Source organism: Salmo salar, chromosome 06 (assembly GCF_965601325.2).
Source record: "Salmo salar chromosome 06, fSalSal1, whole genome shotgun sequence".
Classification (NCBI taxonomy): Eukaryota; Metazoa; Chordata; class Actinopteri; order Salmoniformes; family Salmonidae; genus Salmo; species Salmo salar.
In genome coordinates, this window is record NC_138296.1 from 31593458 (window position 1) to 31602801 (window position 9344).

Consider the following 9344-nt stretch of genomic DNA (forward strand, 5'->3'; position numbering starts at 1 on the left):
AGAGCCGCGCGCGAGAGACAGAGAGCCGCGCGCGAGAGACAGAGAGCCGCGCGCGAGAGACAGAGAGACGCGCGCGAGAGACAGAGAGACGCGCGCGAGAGACAGAGAGACGCGCGCGAGAGACAGAGAGACGCGCGCGAGAGACAGAGAGACGCGCGCGAGAGACAGAGAGACGCGCGCGAGAGACAGAGAGACGCGCGCGAGAGACAGAGAGAGAGACGCGCGCGAGAGACAGAGAGAGAGACGCGCGCGAGAGACAGAGAGAGAGACGCGCGCGAGAGACAGAGAGAGAGACGCGCGCGAGAGACAGAGAGAGAGACGCGCGCGAGAGACAGAGAGAGAGACGCGCGCGAGAGACAGAGAGAGAGACGCGCGCGAGAGACAGAGAGAGAGACGCGCGCGAGAGACAGAGAGAGAGACGCGCGCGAGAGACAGAGAGAGACGCGCGCGAGAGACAGAGAGAGAGACGCGCGCGAGAGACAGAGAGAGAGACAGAGAGAGACGCGCGCGAGAGACAGAGAGAGAGACGCGCGCGAGAGACAGAGAGAGAGACAGAGAGAGAGACGCGCGCGAGAGACAGAGAGAGAGACGCGCGCGAGAGACAGAGAGAGAGACAGAGAGAGAGACGCGCGCGAGAGACAGAGAGAGAGCCGCGCGCGAGAGAGAGAGAGAGAGAGCCGCGCGCGAGAGAGAGAGAGAGAGCCGCGCGCGAGAGAGAGAGTGAGAGAGCCGCGCGCAGAGAGAGAGAGAGAGAGCCGCGCGCGAGAGAGAGAGAGAGAGAGAGAGCCGCGAGAGAGAGAGAGAGCCGCGAGAGAGAGAGAGAGAGAGCCGCGAGAGAGAGAGAGAGAGAGCCGCGAGAGAGAGAGAGAGAGAGCCGCGAGAGAGAGAGAGAGAGAGCCGCGAGAGAGAGAGAGAGAGAGCCGCGAGAGAGAGAGAGAGAGAGCCGCGAGAGAGAGAGAGAAAGAGCCGCGAGAGAGAGAGAAAGAGCCGCGAGAGAGAGAGAGAGAGAGAGCCGCGAGAGAGAGAGAGAGAGAGAGCCGCGAGAGAGAGAGAGAGAGAGAGCCGCGAGAGAGAGAGAGAGAGAGAGCCGCGAGAGAGAGAGAGAGAGAGAGCCGCGAGAGAGAGAGAGAGAGAGCCGCGAGAGAGAGAGAGAGAGAGCCGCGAGAGAGAGAGAGAGAGAGCCGCGAGAGAGAGAGAGAGAGAGCCGCGAGAGAGAGAGAGAGAGAGCCGCGAGAGAGAGAGCCGCGAGAGAGAGAGAGAGAGAGCCGCGAGAGAGAGAGCCGCGAGAGAGAGAGAGAGAGAGCCGCGAGAGAGAGAGCCGCGAGAGAGAGAGAGAGAGAGCCGCGAGAGAGAGAGCCGCGAGAGAGAGAGAGAGCCGCGAGAGAGCCGCGAGAGAGAGAGAGCCGCGAGAGAGAGAGAGCCGCGAGAGAGAGAGAGCCGCGAGAGAGAGAGAGCCGCGAGAGAGAGAGAGCCGCCAGAGAGAGAGAGAGAGAGAGAGCCGCCAGAGAGAGAGAGAGAGAGAGAGAGAGAGCCGCCAGAGAGAGAGAGAGAGAGAGAGGAGAGCCGCCAGAGAGAGAGAGAGAGAGAGAGAGAGCCGCCAGAGAGAGAGAGAGAGCCGCCAGAGAGAGAGAGAGAGCCGCCAGAGAGAGAGAGAGAGCCGCCAGAGAGAGAGAGAGAGAGAGAGAGAGAGAGAGAGAGAGCCACCAGAGAGAGAGAGAGAGAGAGAGAGCCACCAGAGAGAGAGAGAGAGAGAGACACCAGAGAGAGAGAGAGAGAGAGAGAGCCACCAGAGAGAGAGAGAGAGAGAGAGCCACCAGAGAGAGAGAGAGCCACCAGAGAGAGAGAGAGAGCCACCAGAGAGAGAGCCACCAGAGAGAGAGAGAGAGCCACCAGAGAGAGCCACCAGAGAGAGAGAGAGCCACCAGAGAGAGCCACCAGAGAGAGAGAGAGCCACCAGAGAGAGAGAGAGCCACCAGAGAGAGAGAGAGCCACCAGAGAGAGAGAGAGCCACCAGAGAGAGAGAGAGCCACCAGAGAGAGAGAGAGCCACCAGAGAGAGAGAGAGCCACCAGAGAGAGAGAGAGAGCCACCAGAGAGAGAGAGAGCCACCAGAGAGAGAGAGAGCCACCAGAGAGAGAGAGAGCCACCAGAGAGAGAGAGAGCCACCAGAGAGAGAGAGAGAGCCACCAGAGAGAGAGAGAGAGCCACCAGAGAGAGAGAGACAGAGAGCCACCAGAGTGTGTGGGTCTACTCAGGTCCACTGCTGCATAGAGAAAGAGAATGACAAGGGGGCGAGCGTTTTGAGCTGAGGACAGGCTTTTTTCTTCTCATTAAAAATGGAAACCTGTCATTTCTAAACGTACTCCCTTACACACAGAGACACGGCTGACAGAGAGGGTCAGACACCAAGGCCCAGACCACCCACCGCCCACCTGCCTCTCCACAAGGCATCTCACAGAGAGAGACTAAACTACTTTAGGAGCAATACAGTCATGGAAGAATGTGAACACCTTTTTGCTGCAATCGCCACCAGCATATCAGCTTCAAAAACACATAGTTCAGCAGAGCTAATTAAGATCAACCCCTCTCTTAAATTGTCATGCTGGTGTGCTGAGACACTGCGATCAAGGGCAAACGCCTGCCACAGGGAGATAACAGGGTACACCCCTTGCCGTCACCCCACCTCTGTAAAGATTCTCCCTCATTTCTAACAGAGAACACAGCGCCCCCCCCCCCCTCCAATGAGACTAAGCAGGACCATTCAACAGCACAAACCCCCTGGAATAGGCATGTCAGCCCACTGTAGTACACTATCGCCAGAGCTGTGTCTAGTAATGGAGATAGAAGGGCTAGTCAGATGGAGGGTCCAAGTGAAGGGTAATGCATGGACAGACAATACAACAACAAGTAACATGGACAACAGCCAAACACTCAACACAGTAGACAAGCAGAAAGGAAGGAGAGAAAGAGAGAGAGGGAGGTAAAGAAGGAAACGCCGTGCTCTCCCTCTTCCCGTCTTCTCGTGTTGCTCTTTTCAGCTGGGGGAAAGGAGGGGAAGGCAGCAGCACTAATAAGTTCAGCTCTCCGTCTGCTGCTCGCCATGCGACAGGGGCTACTCTTCTGGTGCCCCGACGTCACTGTTCCCCAATTACCACATTTACACACTCCACCTCGTACTGCACGCACGCACACTCCTTCCCTCACTTACATTTCTGCAGCACTATTAAAAATGCTTTACGTACTTCCATCTCACCTTTCTACATGTATATTATCCATACATGAATTAAACAGTGAGTTGGTTATACAGTGAGAATGAGAATGAGCAGCTCCTCTCTGTGGAAGGTGTAGAAGCATGAAGACTAACAGAGATGCCACCACCTGTAGCTGTGGACAAACTGTTCCTTTTTAAAGCCCTGCGGTTGTGATGACGTGTTGAGACTACGCTGAGTGTTGAGTACATCTAGACTCCAGACACCTTGGTGTGTGTGTGTGGTGGCTGGCCTCTAAATGCCACCGCGTCTAGTCAGTACTCAGACCCAACACTGTCTTGACTCAGGACTGGGACTGAGAAAAATATACAAAATTGTAAAGCTTTGCAACTTTTACAACCTGATTCCAGACCATTTGGCCATCTCAGTGAGGCATGTTGTCGACTTAACATCCAGTCTGATCTGATCCAGGATCAGTATATTACCTGGCCACAGAGCGCTGTGCAAAGCTGCCTGGCAGACACCAGGCATCACATCCACCCAGCCAGAGTCTATTAAGATAAGATCCAAACAATAACAGTGCTGCAAGTGGCTGTCCCCACCTCGTACCTCACCCTCCCCGTCTGACCTTTCCTAATTCATGTTAAGGTTAAGTGTACCTGCGCTCGCTGCCTCTCAATATGTTCTCTCAGAGAGGCTTTTGGTGAGTCATCAGATAGCGCCAGCTGCAGCAGTATTCTCTGAGGTTGGAAATGCCAGGCAGATAAGACTGCTCTGGTGTTGGGTGTGCACAGATGCGTGCATGCGTGCGTACACACACACACACTGCCGGGTGACATTTTAAAAGTCCTCACTGCTTCTCAGAGCACACCAGTTTAGTTTAAAATTACCCATTCTCCTCACTGCCGCTTATTCTCAAACTAATACTCCAACCATCCCTCTCAGCAGCCAGACCCTTTAGTCTTCCAGTCCATCCTGTCAGTCTGTGCTGGAGTTAACTTTCCCCCAGCCACACCTCTCACAGATTAACACACACTAATGGAGTCATTAGTCTGGCACATTCCATTCTCCACCCGGCCAGTCAAACTCACCACCGAGACGGATTCAGTTCCAGCAGACTCATGGTGACAACACCAGACAATGACGCGGAGAGAGTGATGGAGTGAGAAAGTCCCCACTCAAAGGAGACAATTCACAAACCGGTAGATGTAAACAACGGCACATCACAGATCAAGTACCTGTAGATGCATGAGGGAAGGTGTGGCTGGGAAAGAGAAGAGAGCGATTGAGGAGGCGAAAGAAAGGGAGAGGAATCAAACACCTTTCCAGGTTGCCAAGCGACAGGCGACACTAGTCAGTGAATGTAGAGCACAGTTGATCAAAGTTGGCCACTGGGCAGTAATACGTCCCAAAATAATTACTGTGAAAAGACCTTTAAGGGAAACCTGGACTGTCACATATGTCCGTTGAGCTGCCACATACGTCTGTTAGCATGTGTTAGTGAGAAATTGCAATATGGTTGGAGTAATGACTGAGTTAGATGTGTATATCAGACAAGTCCTAAGGACCCCTTTCCCAGCACTGACAGGTCCATTGTTACGTGGTCTCAAAGATCAAATCATGTAAGGGATAATTAATGAGGGACTATGCGTTCTATCGATATTCATGAAAGACGTGGCTTCCTGAGTGGTGCAGTGGTCTTAGGCACTGCATCGCAGCGCTAGCTGTGCCACTAGAGATTCTGGGATCGAGTCCAGGCTCTGTCGCAGCCGACCGGGAGACCCATGGGACGGTGGACAATTGGACCAGCGTCGTCCGGGTTAGGGGAGGGTTTGGCCGGCAGGGATGTCCTTGTCCCATCGCTCATGTTTTCAATTTGACCTTTGCTTTCAAAAGCAGCTCAAACATAGCACATGTAAGAATTAACTATATTGAATTCTACCGTGCATATATACCATGCATTTTAGAGAAATAATGAACTCTAGAATACCCTTCAAGCCAATCAGAAACAAGTATTTAACAATGCCATGGTATAATTAAGCAATAAGGCCCGATGTGGTGTGGTATATGGTCAATACCACGGCTAAGGGCTGTGCTTATGCACGATGCAACGTGGAGTGCCTGGACACAGCCCTTAGCCGTGGTATATTGGCCATATACCACAAACCCCAGAGAAGCCTTATTTCTATTATAAACTGATTACCAAATAATTAGAGCAGTAAAACTAAATGTTTTGTCATACCCGTGGTATACGGTCTGCTATAACAAGGCTTCCAGCCAATCAAACCACCCAGTTCATAAAAACATTTGTTTTTACTGCTCTAATTACGTTGGTAACCCGTTTAAAATAGCAATAAGTCACCTCTGGGGTTTGTGGTATATGGTCAATATGCCACGGCTAAGGGCTGTGTCCAGGCACTCCGCTTTGTGTCGTGGTTAACCTGTTGGGGCTAGGGGGCAGTATTTGCACGGCCGGATAAAAAACGTACCCAATTTAAACTGGTTACTACTCTTGCCCAGAAATGAGAATATGCATATAATTAGTAGATTTGGATAGAAAACACTCTAAAGTTTCTAAAACTGTTTGAATGTTGTCTGTGAGTATAACAGAACTCATATGGCAGGCCAAAACCTGAGAAGATTCCATACAGGAAGTGCCCTGTCTGACAATTTGTTCTCCTTCTGTGGCATCTCTATCGAAAATACAGCATCTGTGCTGTAACGTGACACTTTCTAAGGATCCCATTGGCTCCAGAAAGCCGCCAGAAAGTGGTGTCTCTGGGCAAAGAACAGCAGCAGAGTTTGTGAGTGGTCAGCCTGGGGACAGTGAGACTGATATGCGCGTTCACGAGAATTCTCCATTTTTTTCTTTCAGCCTTTGAATGAATACAACGTTGCCCGGTTGGAATATTATCGCTATTTTACGAGAAAAATAGCATAAACATTTATTTTAAAACAGCGTTTGACATGCTTGTAAGTACGGTAATGGAATATTTTGAATTTTTTTGTCACGAAATGCGCTCGCATGTCACCCTTCGGATAGTGACCTGAACACACAAACAAAACGGAGCTATTTGAATATAACTATGGATTATTTGGAACCAAAACAACATTTGTTGTTGAAGTAGAAGTCCTGGGAGTGCATTCTGACGAAGAACAGCAAAGGTAATCACAATGTTTCTGAGTTTAGTGAGTGTCAAAATAGCTATGTACTCAGAATATTGCAAAATGTGCTTTCGCCGAAAATATATTTTAAAATCTGACACCGCGATTGCATAAAGGAGTTCTGGATCTATAATTCTTAAAATAATTGTTATGTATTTTGTGAACGTTTATCTTGAGTAATTTAGTAAATTCACCGGAAGTTTGCGGTGGGTATGCTAGTTCTGAATATCACATGCTAATGTAAAAAGCTGGTTTTTGATATAAATATTAACTTGATTGAACAAAACATGCATGTATTGTATAACATAATGTCCTAGGAGTGTCATCTGATGAAGATCATCAAAGGTAAGTGCTGCATTTAGCTGTGGTTTTGGTTTTTGTGACATATATGCTTGCTTTGAAAATGGCTGTAATTATGTTTGGCAGGGTACTCTCCTGACATAATCTAATGTTTTGCTTTCGCTGTAAAGCCTTTTTGAAATCGGACAATGTGGTTAGATTAACGAGAGTCTTGTCTTTAAAATGGTGTAAAATAGTCATATTTTGAGAAATTGAAGTTATAGCATTTGAGGTATTTGTATTTCGCACCACGCGATTCCACTGGCTGTTGACTAGGGTGGGACATAGAAGTTGAGCATATTGGTCATATACCACACCCCCTCTGGCCTTACTGCTTAAATAAAGTATACCAATCAATAACAGCTTGGATAAAGTTTATATGAAGCGATTTGAGGTTTCATCCACCATAGATTTTCAGTCTTGCATGAGTTGTTTCTCTCACATAGATCACAATAGTTGTTCTCATTAAAGTGTCTGTAATGCAGTCTTTTAACTAATTGTGAGTGGACCGGTCCACTGCCAGGCCAGGTCCTCCAGGGCCACCCCCGCTGTGCTGAACGGGAGAGGCAGAGCGTTGGGAGCTCGTTGGGCCTGGCAGCCAGCTGGCAGGCCAGCTAAGGGTGAGTGACAGGTCAGGTGAGCGACGCTGGGCCAGCCAGGCGTGGTGAAAGCAGCAAGCATAGAGCAGAGCATAGCAAAGCCACTGAATATAAAAAATACACATTTTAAAAACACACACTCAATGATCTTAAGTGGTGTCAATTACCTGGAGCAGCCGTGAGAGAGGGGGACAGGGGATGGAGCCACTGACCGAGGATGAGGTGAGGTGGAAGGGGGCTGGGGGATGAGAGAAACGCAGTGACAGGTCCTCTAATGCCCTGAACTAATTACTCTGTCTCCATAAAAAGACACTGGTCTCTGTGATCACTGCTAAGGGCTCTCATTGCAGGGTCAGCCCCGCACATCACTCATACACACAATAAGCACACAGAACTATTTGAACATACATACTTGTTATTTAATCTGAGAAACACTGTGTGGGCGATGGTCTATTTCTACAGAACGGATTCTGTTCACCTTTGGTTCCATCTAGAGGGTTGTTTCAGATAATATTTAAGGATTTGTTAAGTTTACTAGAACATCTACAAACACTTTATTTCTTAAAAATCCTCCGTTCTCTCCAGTTTACAGTTCTGTAACCGGTCATTTACAGTTACAATATCCTCCCCTCCCTCATCTCTCACACAAACACTGATAATTATTCCCCTTTTCACACCTGTAAGTCCTTTATTAGAAATGAAGTGTTACTTTAACTCTTTGAAGACAGACACATCTGAATCATATATTGAATGATTCAATGCTGCCACCTACATCTAATTCTGCTGTCTTTGCATCCACCCTCTTTCCTCTCCTCATTTGTCTATCCTTGTTCTCTTTCCTCTCCTTTCATTTCTTTGCGTCATTCATTTATTTAAACCCTAAATCTCACACCTTCTCCCATCTAAAAGTAACCTTCCTCTCTGTCAACAAAATTCTCCCACTCCTAGTTATTTTTTTCTCTCTCAACATTTCCCTCAGTCTCTTCAAACCAGCCACCAGCCCCACCCAAAATCACCCATCTTCCCTGTGTTGGTATGCCCCCTCCCCCCTTTATCTCCAACCCAGTTGGTACTCACCCAGATCAAAGTCCCTCAAACATCTGTGCTGCTGGCTGATGCCATGGCTGGACCAGCTGGGCCCTCTGTCTGTCAGTCTGGGAGCAGTCCTCTATCTGTACGTCTGTCTGTCTGTCTGCGTCTCTGGCTGTGTCCCTCTGTTTGCCTGGGCCTCCTGTCCGGCTGTAGAGAAGGAGAACACAAACAATAGATTCATTGAGATGAGAGGAGTGTGTGAGTTCATTGTGAAAAACAACCATTATAAAAAACCTTGTCGCAAGACACATACAAACAAACCGCTGACTAAGTGTATCTGAACGGACTCAGGTACCTCTACCTAACCTGTTAGGGCTAGGGGGCAGTATTGACACGGCTGGATAAAAAAACGTACCCGATTTAATCTGGTTACTACTCCTGCCCAGTAACTAGAATATGCATATAATTATTGGCTTTGGATAGAAAACACCCTAAAGTTTCTAAAACTGTTTGAATGGTGTCTGTGAGTATAACAGAACTCCTATGGCAGGCCAAAACCTGAGAAGATTTCAAGCGGAAGTGGCCTGTCTGAGAAGTAGTGTTTCATCTTGGCTCTTTTTATTGAAGACTCAGGATCTGTGCAATAACGTGACACTTCCTACGGCTTACATAGGGTCTCAAAGCCCGGGAAAAAGCTGAACGATATCGAGGCAGGCTCTGGCTGAAACACTTTATCGCTTTTGGCAAGTGGCCACTCAGAGTACTATGGGCTTAGGCGCGTACCCGCTTCGACCGAATGCTTTGTTTTCCTTTGTCTGTTTATCTAAATGCAGATTCCCGGTCGGAATATTATCGCTTTTTTATGAGAAAAATGGCATAAAATGGATTTTAACCTGTTGGGTCTAGGGGGCAGCATTTGCACGTCTGGATAAAAAAAATGTACCCGATTTAATCTGGTTACTAATCCTACCCAGTAACTAGAATATGCATATACTTATTAT

The 9344-nt window shown here is 48.7% G+C and overlaps 1 protein-coding gene across 1 annotated transcript in view; it reads right to left on the reverse strand.

Moving 5' to 3' along the window:
• spop (speckle-type POZ protein) overlaps positions 1–8550 on the reverse strand; it is a gene marked incomplete at its 5' end in the record, with an annotated part of 90257 nt that extends 81707 nt beyond the window's left edge. The window contains 1 exon segment of the mRNA NM_001140403.1: positions 8389–8550.
• Between the last annotated feature and the right edge of the window lie 794 nt (positions 8551–9344).